Source organism: Triticum aestivum, chromosome 1B, assembly GCF_018294505.1.
Source record: "Triticum aestivum cultivar Chinese Spring chromosome 1B, IWGSC CS RefSeq v2.1, whole genome shotgun sequence".
Taxonomy (NCBI): Eukaryota; Viridiplantae; Streptophyta; class Magnoliopsida; order Poales; family Poaceae; genus Triticum; species Triticum aestivum.
The window spans coordinates 624977740-624990900 of record NC_057795.1 but is presented as its reverse complement, the minus strand read 5'-3'; positions in this window follow the sequence as shown (position 1 = coordinate 624990900).

The following is a 13161-nucleotide window of genomic DNA, read 5'->3' as shown; positions in this document are numbered from 1 at the left end:
CCACAACATGTTGCTTGATGTATCCGGGTGCTACCATCAGGCTAAGCCTCTTCCCTTATTTTGGGTACAACTTAGCCCGTATATATACTTCGTGTGAAAGTGGAAAAAACAACAAATGCTTTTGACGATGGGAAGAACCATGTGGAGCAAGTTTTTTTAAAGAACGATGTATTGTATTTGATGACCATTTTTTTCGAGATATATATGTTTTGCTTCCTTTTGAATTTAAACTCCAGTCGTTGTCTTGTGTGTCACCCGAGAAAAAAAAGTTTGTTTTGAGACATATTCCGGTAGTTTCTATGTAGAAAAACATGATAATTTACATACCACAAACCTGATAACATACATACAAACTCCATGGTAATTTTTTTGACTCAAATTTTCCTTTGTTGAAAACATAACCTCGACAACTTTTGTGTAAATATGAAGATAATATACACACCCGCGCACCCGATAACTTACGTACTAACATCATGGTAACTTAGGCACCGCAGAATTGATAACTCACACATGAACACCGTGATAACTTTTGACTCGAGAAAAAAGTTTTTGAAAACATACTCTCGATAAGTTCTATGCAAACTACATGGTAATATACACAGTGCAGACATGATAAGTTATGTACGAACACCATGGTAACTTCTGACCTAGTGTAAAAAGTTGTTGAATTATACCTTCGATATATAAGTTATGGGTAAGTAGTGTGGTTATTTATGTAAATAACATGATAACATACGCTTACGGACCTGATAACTTAGGTACAAACACCATGATAATTTTCACTCCAGAAAAAATATGTTAAAAACATATCGCTGACAACTTTTGTGTAAATAGTATGGTAGTATAGTCTTTGGGACCTAATAACTTAGGTAAAAACACCAAATAACTTTGACCCGTGAAAAAATTTGTTGAAAGCATATCATCAATAACTTATGTGGTAATATCATGGTAATATACGCACCCGGACCTAATAACTTAGGTACATACACCATGATAATTTTTGCTCTGGAAAAAGATGTTAAAAAACATATCACCAATTTTGTGTGTGTAAATAGCATGATAGTATAGGCTTTCAGACATGATAACTTAGGTGCAAACACCATGATAACTTTGACCCGTGATTTTTTTGTTGAAAACATACAATCGATAACTTGTGTGGTAATAGCATGGTAATACACACAAATAACTTTGACCCGTAAAAAATATTGTTGAAGCATATCATCAATAACTTATGTGGTAATATCATGGTAATATATGCACCCTGATAACTTAGGTACATACACCATGATAATTTTTACCTGGAAAAAAGATGTTAAAAACATATCACCAATTTTGTGTGTGTAAATAGCATGATAGTATAGGCTTTTAAACATGATAACTTAGGTGCAAACACCATGATAACTTTGACCCGTTATTTTTTTGTTGAAAACAGACAATCGATAACTTTTGTGGTAATAGTATGGTAATACACACATCCAAACCTGATAACTTACGTACAAACACCATGATAACTTTGACCGGGGGGGGGGGTTGTTTAAAACACACATACGACAAGTTCTGTGCAAATGACATGGTAATATACGCATCACATACCTGGTAACTTAAGTACGAAACACCGTGATAACTTTGACCTAGGAAAAAAAGTGTTTGAAAACACATATCCCAGGTAACAGCTGTCTAACTAAGATGGTAATATAAGTATAGCAGGGCTGATAACTTACTTAGCGCAGAAAAAATGCTATCGAAACATACCAACATGGGATCTAATTTCGAAGGTCTCGCCATTGCTTTTTTCCCTGTGAAAACATATTTTGAATTGGGCAGATGGTTTCAGTTACAAACATTTCAAAGTTTCGAAATAGGGGAATCTACGATGACATTAGTTTTGCTACCCTTTTATGCATTTGCATGTAGGGAGAAAGTTGGAGAAAATCATTTTTAAGTTCGGAATTCGCCTATTTAATCATCGTGGTAACTTATGTACCATAGACGTGATAACTTATGTATGCTAGGCGCGGTAATTTTTGATCCAAAAAAAGTCATCGTAACATATCAATATGGGATCTAGTTTTGAAGGTCTCGTCGCAACGAATCTTGTATGTAAAAACATTTTTTCAATCGGAGCGGCGGTTTAAGCTACAAAATATTTTGAATTTTGAATTTTTTGTAGGAATCTTTGCTGATATCATCATTTTTGTCTCATATGCATGCATGCACACTTAAGTAATTCAATTAAACACAATTAGTACAGAGGAGTCAGGGCGCTTGAAAAATCCATGGACTGCATGCACATCTGCATGTCGTTCGTTCGGTAATACAGGGATCGTTCGAACCTATCCAATAGGCACAAACGTTTGGAATATTTCTTTCAATCCTTAAGGGGACAATGGGATTGAATTTCTCTTAACGCTTTGACTAAAAAATACTTTCAAATTTAATTTAACCATACATATATAACATTTTCTAGAATTGTTGTAATATATTCAACCAAATTTGCCACAACTTAAAAATTTATGAGCCCAAATTACTGTTGGAAATATGCCCTATAGAGGCAATAATATTGTATTATTATATGTCCATGTTCATAATTAAGAATTTATATTCTATGCTATAACTGTTATGATCCTGGAATATGTGATTCCATGGAAAACTCCTATGCACATGTGGAATGATAAACTTTAAAGTATGATTCCTAGTCTCGCCTCTAAGACTAGCTCAAGTGTTGTTGGTGATCATGTTTTCCGGATCTTTGGATATCATTAAGTGTAACGATAGTACTAAAACAACTTTGAGAATATGACATTGGAAGAACGATCATATTAAATCACAAAAAAGTTGGTTGTTATACTTTGAGATACAATCGTCACAAGTAAATTGTTATAACAAGGAGTGTTAACGTGTGTTTTATTTCCTGAGACCATAAGAGTGCCGTACTCACTTCTTACCGTATGACGAGCTTTGGGGTTGCTCAAACGTCACTTGTAACACGGTGAACATAACGACAACTTACAGGTTCATCGAAAAGTTTGACAAGGGACTAGATAACCCAAAAGGGGCTTGCTCCTCTTATGATGTAGAGATATTTTTAGGGCCCTCTCGGTGTGACGACATCTGTCATCATCCATCTAGACACATGCGAGCATGCCACTGGAATGTTGGAACATGTCAATGAGAAAGAAGAATAAATAAAAAATGAGGAGACCGGTGTAGTGGTCATGTGTATGACTCAAGAGGGTACCGATATATCTCATCTCAGGTTTTGTAAAGTATCGTGAGGAAAAGGGAACAACACATGATAACCAAAGCTCACTCAAATGTCATTCATGTACTCATAGAGATCGACATGGGGTTCCGCTATCGGTCATTGAACAAAAGGTGTTTTGTTCATGTCTACATTTTACCGAACCTACAGGGTCACAAGCTTAAGGTAATCACGATCTGCTGAGTGTTAGCGGGAAAAGAGTAACAAGAAAATATTTATGAAATTATTAATATTCTAAATAGTTTAAAGAGGAACCGAAAGCATTTCGGGGTTTACCGGGTAATACCGATAAATTATATATAGGTGGAAATAGTTTTCAGTGATGTTAAATTAATATTAGAAGGATCTAAATATGTTTAAAAGGCCAAGTGATAGAAAGCTACTTAGGCCACGTGGGCCCAAGTTGGAGGTGGCACCCCTTTCCCCTTGTGGATGAAAGGGGAATTCGAATTGGAGGGGAAGTCCTCCTCCTCTTGGTTGTCCAGGGGGAGACCTCCCCCTTGTGTGGCCCCCCTCCTCTCCCTCCAACCTATATATACTAGAGTTTTTGGGCACTTTTGAACACACAAGTTTTGGAGCCTCCTCTAGTTCACTAGGTCTAGTTCTAGTTGGTCCTAATTGATCAATGATAACCCACAAGTATAGGGGATCGCAACGGTTTTCAAGAGTAGAGTATTCAACCCAAATTTATTGATTCGACATAAGGGGAGCCAAAGAATATTTACAAGTATTAGCAGTTGAGTTGTCAATTCAACCACACCAGGAGAACTAAATATCTGTAGCAAAATGATCAGTAGCACAATAGTATTATAGTTTGAAGCAGTGGTAACAATAGCAATAGTAATGATAACAATGATAGTAGCCGTTTTACAATGATTGTAACAGTAGAAGTAACGAAAGTAACTTAGAAAGAATAAATATGCAAAGATCACTTTTATCCCTGAATATTAATTGAGTCTTTCCTGAATGCTTTTATGCATGATTAATATAGCCTTGTATTTCTTCTTTGATTTATTAGTTTGGTTTGGCCAACTACATGAAGGAAATATGTCCTAGATGCAATAATAAAGTTGTTATTTATATTTCCTTATATCATGATAAATGTTTATTATTCATGCTAGAATTGTATTAACCGGAAACATAGTACATGTGTGAATACATAGACAAAACATAGTGTCACTAGCATGCCTCTACTTGACTAGCTCGTTAATCAAAGATGGTTATGTTTCCTAACCATGGACATGCGTTGTCATTTGATAAATGGGATCACATCATTAGAGAATGATGTGATGGACAAGACCCATCCGTTAGCTTAGCATTATGATCGTTACAGTTTTATTGCTACTGCTTTTTTCGTGACTTATTCATGTTCCTCGGACTATGAGATTGTGCACCTCCTGAATACCGGAGGAACACCTTGTGTGCTATCAAATGTCACAACGTAAATAGGTGACTATAAAGATGCTCTATAGGTGTCTCTGAAGGTGTTTGTTGAGTTGGCATAGATCAAAATTAGGATTTGTCACTCCGTGTATCGGAGAGGTATCTCTGGGCCCTCTCGGGAATGCTCATCGCTATAAGCCCCACAAGCAATGTGACTAATGAGTTAGTTACGAGATGAAGCATTACAGAACGAGTAAAGAGACTTTCCGGTAACGATATTGAGCTAGGTATGATGATACCGACGATCGAATCTCGGGCAAGTAACATACCGATGACAAAGGGAACAACGTATGTTGTGCGGTTTGACCGATAAAGATCTTTGTAGAATATGTAGGATACAATATGAGCATCCAGGTTTCGCTATTGGTTATTGATCGGAGATGTGTCTCGATCATGTCTACATAGTTCTCGAACCCGTAGGGTCCACACGCTTAACGTTCGATGACGATTTGTATTATGAGTTATGTGATTTGATGACCGAAGTTTGTTCGGAGTCCCGGATGAGATCACGTACATGCCGAGGAGTCTCAACATGTTCGAGACATAAAGAGTGATATATTGGACGATGTTATTCGGACACTGGAAGTGTTCCGAGAAGTACCAGGTAAAAACGGAGTGCCGGAGGGGTTACCGGAACCCCCCGGGGAAGCAATGGGCCATCATGGTCCATAGGGGAGAGAGAGGACAACCCATAAGGGGTGCCCCCCCATGGGGAGTCCGAATAGGACTAGGGGAGGGGGCATGGCCCCCCTTTCCCTCTCCCTCTCCCTCTCCCTTCCTTCTTCCCCCCTTCCACCAAGTGGAATCCTACTAGGACTTGGAGTCTTAGTAGGACTCCTCGCTCTTGGCGCGCCCTATAGGGCCGGCCGGCTCCCCCTCTCATCCTTTATATACGGGGGCATGGGGCACCCCAAAGGATAACAGACAATCTCTTAGACGTGTGCGTGCCCCCTCCATAGTTTAACATCTCGGTCATATCGTCGTAGTGCTTAGGTGAAGCCCTGCACCGGTAACTTCATCATCACCATCACCACGCCATCATGCTAACGGAAATCTCCCTCGTCCTCAACTGGATCAAGAGCTCGAGGGACGTCATCGTGCTGAACGTGTGCTGAACACGGAGGTCCCGTATGTTCAGTACTTGGACCATGAAGACGTTTGACTACATCAACCGCGTTACTAAACGCTTCCGCTTTCGATATACGAGAGTACATGGACATACTCTCCCATCTTGTTGCTATGCATCTCCTAGATAGATCTTGCATGATCGTAGGAAATATTTTGAATTACTACATTCCCCAACAGTGGCATCCGAGCCAGGTCTATGCGTAGATGTTATATGCACAATTAGAACACAAATAGTTGTGGGCGATAATAGTCATACTGCTTACCACAAATGTCTTACTTTGATTTGGCGGTATTGTTGGATGAAGCGGCCCGGACCGACATTACATGACCGTGTTCATGAGACTGGTTCAACCGACGTGCTTTGCACACAGGTGGCTGGCGGGTGTCTGTTTCTCCAACTTTAGTTGAATCGAGTTTGACTACGGCCGGTCCTAGTTGAAATTTAAAACAGCACACTTGATGAAAAATCGTTGTGGTTTTGATGCATAGGTAAGAATGGTTCTTGCTAGAAGCCCGTAGCATCCACGTAAAACTTGTAACAACAAAGTAGAGGACGTCTAACTTGTTTTTGCAGGGCTTGTTGTGATGTGATATGGTCAAGACATGATGAGATATAAATTGTTGTATGAGATGATCGTGTTTTGTAACAGAGTTATCGGCAATTGGTAGGAGCCATATGGTTGTCGCTTATTGTGTGAAATGCAATCGCTATGTAATTGCTTTACATTATCACTAAGCGGTAGTGATAGTCGTAGTGGCAATAGTTGGCGAGACGGCAACAATGCTACGATGGAGATCAAGGTGTCAAGTCGGTGACGATGGAGATCATGACGATGCTTCGGTGATGAAGATCATGAGCACAAGATGATGATGATCATATAATGTCACATATTTTGATTGCATGTGATGTTTATCTTTTATGCATCTTATTTTGCTTAGTACGGCGGTAGCATTATAAGATGATCCCTTACTAAATTTCAAGGTATAAGTGTTCTGCCTGAGTATGCACCGTTGCTACAGTTCATCATGCCGAGACACCACATGATGATCGGGTGTGATAAGCTCTACATTCACATACAACTGGTGCAAGCTAGTTTTGCACATGCAGAATACTCGGGTTAAACTTGACGAGCCTAGCATATGGAGATACGGCCTCAGAACAGTGAGACCAAAAGGTCGAACGTGAATCATATAGTAGATATGATCAACATAGTGATGTTCACATTGAAAACTACTCCATCCCATGTGATGATCGAACATGGTTTAGTTGATTTAGATCACGTGATCATTTAGATGACTAGAGGCATCTCTATCTAAGTGGGAGTTCTTAAGTAATATGATTAATTGAAGTTTAATTTATCATGAACTTAGTCCTGATATTTTTTTGCATATCTATGTTGTTGTAGATCAATGGCCCGTGCTACCGTTCCCTTGAATTTTAATGCGTTCCTAGAGAAAGCTAAGTTGAAAGATGATGGTAGCAATTACACGGACTGGGTCCATAACTTGAGGATTATCATCATTCCTGAACAAAAGAATTACATCCTAGAAGCACCGCTAGGTGTACCACCTGTGCCAGCAACTGCAGACATTGTGAATACCTGGCAGACGCGTGTTGATGACTACTTGATAGTTCAGTTTGCCATGCTTTATGGCTTAGAATCGGGACTTCAAAGACATTTTGAACGTCATGGAGCATATGAGATGTTCCAAGAGTTGAAGTTAATATTTCAAGCAAATGCCTGAGTTGAGAGATATGAAGTCTCCAACAAGTTCTATAGCTACAAAATGGAGGAGAATAGTTCTGTTAGTGAACACATACTCAGAATGTCTGGGTACCATAACCACTTGACTCAGTTGGGAGTTAATCTTCTTGATGATAGTGTCATTGACAGCGTTCTTCAATCACTGCCACCAAGCTATAAAGGCATCACGATGAACTATAATATGCAAGGGATGACGAAAATGATTCCCGAGCTCTTCGTAGTGCTAAAGGCCGTGGAGGTAGAAATCAAGAAGGAGCATCAAGTGTTGATGGTTAACAATACCACTAGTTTCAAGAAAAAGGGCAAAGGGAAGAAGGGGAACTTCAAGAAGAATAGCAAGCAAGTTGCTACTCCCGGGAAGAAGCCCAAGTCTAGACCTAAGCCTGAAATTGAGTGCTTCTACTACAAAGGGACTGGTCACTAGAAGTGGAACTGCCCCAAGTATTTGGCGGATAAGAAGGATGGCAAAGTGAAAGGTATATTTGATATACATGTTCTTGATGTGTACCTTACTAATGCTCGTAGTAGCGCCTGGGTATTTGATACTAGTTCTGTTGCTCATATTTGCAACTTGAAACAGGGGCTACGGATTAAACGAACATTGGCTAAGGACGAGGTGACGATGCGCGTCGGAAATGGTTCCAAGGTTGATGTGATCGCCGTCGGCACGCCACCTCTACATCTACCTTCGGGATTAGTTTTAGACCTGAATAATTGTTATTTGGTGCCAGCGTTGAGCATGAACATTATATCTGGATCTTGTTTGATCTGAGATGGTTATTCATTTAAATCAAAGAATAATGGTTGTTCTATTTATATGAGTAATATCTTTTATGGTCATGCACCCTTGTTGAGTGGTCTATTTTTGTTGAATCTCGGTCGTGGTGATACACATCTTCATAATATTGAAGCCAAAAGATGCAAAGTTGATAATGATAGTGCAACTTATTTGTGGCACTGCCGTTTAGGTCATATTGGTGTAAAGCGCATGAAGAAACTCCATGTTGATGGGCTTTTGGAATCACTTGATTATGAATCACTTGGTGCTTGCAAACCATGCCTCATGGGCAAGATGACTAAAACTCCGTTCTTTGGAACAATGGAACGAGCTACTGACTTATTGGAAATAATACATACCGATGTATGCAGACCAATGGGCCGGTGTTGAGGCTCATGATGGGTATCGTTATTTTCTGACCTTCACGGATGATTTGAGCAGATATGGGTATATCTACTTAATGAAACATAAGTCTGAAACGTTTGAAAAGTTCAAAGAATTTCAAAGTGAAGTGGAAAATCATTGTAACAAGAAAATAAAGTTCTATGATCTGATCATGGAGGCGAATATTTGAGCTACGAGTTTGGTCTTCATTTGAAACAATGTGGAATAGTTTCGCAACTCACGCCACCTGGAACACCACAGCGTAATGGTGTGTCCGGACGTCGTAACCGTACTTTATTGGATATGGTGCGATCTATGATGTCTCTTACTAATTTACCACTATTGTTTTGGGGTTATGCTTTAGAGACGACTGCATTCACGTTAAATAGGGCACCATCAAAATCCATTGAGACGACACCATATTGAAAGTGCAACTATCCCTGGGTGGTTTTGGTAATGATTAACAACATATAGCTCATTGAACTAATGCCATTTCAAGATAAATATTTCAAGAAAGTTCAATGATTGGCATGGTATGGATTAGGAATGTGGACCCCTCAAAATGCTAAGGACAAAAGATTGGCTTAAGCTCTAAAGTTCAAGACTCTACATTTTCTATTTTAGTGATCCAAGATCACATTGAGTCTATAGGAAAGCCAATATTATTAAAAGGGGATGAGGTGTTGCTTAATGGCTTGCTTGCTCAAAATGCTTAGTGATATGCTCCAAATCCCTCAACCACTTTCTCATATCCACATATGTCCCAAACCAAAAGTCAAACTCGGCCCCACCGATTTGATCTATCCGGCGCCACCGAGTTCATTTGACATAGCCACTGCCAGAAACCCTAGTCACTTCGGTCTCACCAATAGGGATCTCGGTCTCACCGAGATGGGATTGCAAACTCTCTGTTTCCCTTCGCAACATTTCGGTCTAACCGAGATGAGCGATCGGTCCCACCGAGTTTGCAATGCAAACTCCCTGTTTCCTTTTCGTAACACTTCGGTCCCAACGAGACGAGCGAATTGGTCCCACCAAGTTTTCCTGACCAACTCCCTGGTTTGCTTATTACCAAAGTCGGTCCAACCGAGTTTGTGTAATCGGTCAAACCGAGATTATGTTATGCCCTAACCCTAACGATATCGGTCCCACCGAGTTGACATGTCGGTCCCACCGAAATGCCTAACTGTCACATTATGAACTAAATCGGTTCGACCGAGTTTTCTGATTCGGTCCCACCGAGTTTGGTGAATTGTGTGTAATGGTTAGATTTTGTGTGGAGGCTATATATACCCCTCCACCCACTCCTCATTCATGAGGGAAGCCATCGGAACGTGCCTGCACTTCCAACATTCATTTTCTGAGAGAGAACCACCTACCCATGTGTTGAGGCCAAGATCCAATCCAACCATATGAATCTTGATCTCTAGCCTTCCCCAAGTTGCTTTCCACTCAAATCTTACTTCCACCAAATCCAATCCTATGAGAGAGAGTTGAGTGTTAGAGAGACTATCATTTGAAGAACAAGAGCAAGGAGTTCATCAACAACACACCATCTATTACCTTTTGGAGAGTGGTGTCTCCTAGATTGGTTAGGTGTCACTTGAGAGCCTCTGACAAGATTGTGGAGTTGAACCAAGGAGTTTGTAAGGGTAAGGAGATCGCCTACTTTGTGAAGATCTACTCTAGTGAGGCAAGTCCTTCGTGGGTGATGGGCATGGTGGGATAGACAAGGTTGCTTCTTCGTGGACCCTTCATGGGTGGGGCCCTCCGTGAACTCGCGCAACCATTACCCTTTGTGGGTTGAAGTCCCCATCAACGTGGATGTATGATAGCACCACCTATTGGAACCACGCCAAAAACATCTGTGTCTCCAATTGCGTTTGCATACTCCAATCCCATCCCTTTACTTTCTTGCAAGTCGCATGCTTTACTTTCCGCTGCTCATATACTCTTTGCATACTTGCTTGAACCATATCTTGATTGCTTGACTTGTGTTAAATTGCTAAAATCTGCCAATAACTAAAATTGGGAAAAGGTTAATTTTTTATTTGGTCAAGTAGTCTAATCACCCCCCCTCTAGACATACTTTCGATCCTACACATATGAAGTGTGGTTTGGCAAGAAACCCAAGTTGTCGTTTCTTAAAGTTTGGGGCTGCGATGCTTATGTGAAAAAGCTTCAACCTGATAAGCTCAAACCCAAATTGGAGAAGTGCATCTTCATAGGATACCCAAAGGAAACTTTTGTGTACACCTTCTATCACAGATCCGAAGGCAAGATATTCATTGCTAAGAATGGATCCTTTCTAGAGAAGGAGTTTCTCTCGAAAGAAGTGAGTGGGAGGAAAGTAGAACTTGATGAGGTAATAGTGAGGAAATATGCCCTAGAGGCAATAAATAAGTTATTATTTATTTCCTTATATCATGATAAATGTTTATTATTCATTCTAGAATTGTATTAACCGGAAACATAATACATGTGTGAATACATAGACAAACATAGTGTCACTAGTATGCCTCTACTTGACTAGCTCGTTTATCAAAGATGGTTATGTTTCCTAGCCATGGACAAAAGAGTTGTCATTTGATTAACGGGATCACATCATTGGGAGAATGATGTGATTGACATGACCCATTCCGTTAGCTTAGCACTTGATCGTTTAGTATGTTCCTATTGCTTTCTTCATGACTTATACATGTTCCTGTAACTATGAGATTATGCAACTCCCGTTTACCGGAGGAACACTTTGGGTGCTACCAAACGTCACAACGTAACTGGGTGATTATAAAGGAGTACTATAGGTGTCTCCGAAGGTACATGTTGAGTTGGTGTATTTCGAGATTAGGTTTTGTCACTCCGATTGTCGGAGAGGTATCTCTGGGCCCTCTCGGTAATGCACATCACTATAAGCCTTGCAAGCAATGTGACCAATGAGTTGGTTAAGGGATGATGCATTACGTAACGAGTAAAGAGACTTGCCGGTAACGAGATTGAACTAGGTATTGGATACCCACGATCAAATCTAGGGCAAGTAACATACCGATGACAAAGGGAACAAAGTATGTTGTTATGCGGTTTGACCGATAAAGATCTTCGTAGAATATGTAGGAGCCAATATGGGCATCCAGGTTCCGCTATTGGTTATTGACCAAGAATATTTCTAGGTCATGTCTACATAGTTCTCGAACCCGTAGGGTCCGCACGCTTAAGGTTTCGATGACAGTTATATTATGAGTTTATGAGTTTCGATGTACCGAAGGAGTTCAGAGTCCCAGATGAGATCTGGGACATGACGAGGAGTCTCGAAATGGTCGAGACGTAAAGATCGATATATTGGACGACTATATTCGGAGTTCAGAAAGGTTCCGAGTGATTCGGGTATTTATCGAAGTACCAGAGAGTTACGGGAATTCGCCGGGGATAAGTATTGGGCCTTATTGGGCCATACGCGAAAGAGAGAGGGGCTGCCTAGGGCAGGCCGCGCGCCCCCCAAGGCCTAGTCCGAATTGGACTAGGGGGAGGGGCCGCACCCCCTCCTTCCTTCCCTTCTCTCTTCCCCTTCCTTCTCTCCTACTCCTACTAGGAAAGGAGGAGTCCTACTCCCGGTGGGAGTAGGACTCCCCCCTTGGGCGCGCCTCCTCCTCCTTAGCCGGCCCTCCCCTTGCTCCTTTATATACGGGGGCAGGGGGGCACCCCATGACACACAAGTTGATCTACGGATCGTTCCTTTGCCGTGTGCGGTGCCCCCCTCCACCATATTCCACCTCGGTCATATCGTTGCGGTGCTTAGGCGAAGCCCTACGTCGGTACAACATCATCATCGTCACCACGCTGTCGTGCTGACGGAAATCATCCCCGACACCCTGCTGGATCGTAGTCCGGGGATCGTTGTCGAGCTAAACGTGTGCTGAACTCGGAGGTGTCGTACGTTCGGTGCTTGGATCGGTCGGATCGTGAAGACGTACGACTACATCAACCGCGTTGTCATAACGCTTCCGCTTACGGTCTACGAGGGTACGTGGAAAACACTCTCCCCTCTCGTTGCTATGCATCACCATGATCTTGCATGTGCGTAGGAAAATTTTGAAATTACTACGTTCCCCAACAGTGGTATCAGAGCCTAGGTTTTATGCGTTGATGTTATATGCACGAGTAGAACACAAGTGAGTTGTGGGCGATACAAGTCATACTACTTACCAGCATGTCATACTTTGGTTCAGCGGTATTGTGAGATGAAGGGGCCCGGACCGACATTACGCGTACGCTTACGCGAGACTGGTTTCACCGTTACGAGCACTTGTGCTTAAAGGTGGTTGGCGGGTGTCTGTCTCTCTCACTTTAGCTAAATCGAGTGTGGCTACGCCTAGTCCTTACGAAGGTTAAAACTGCACCAACTT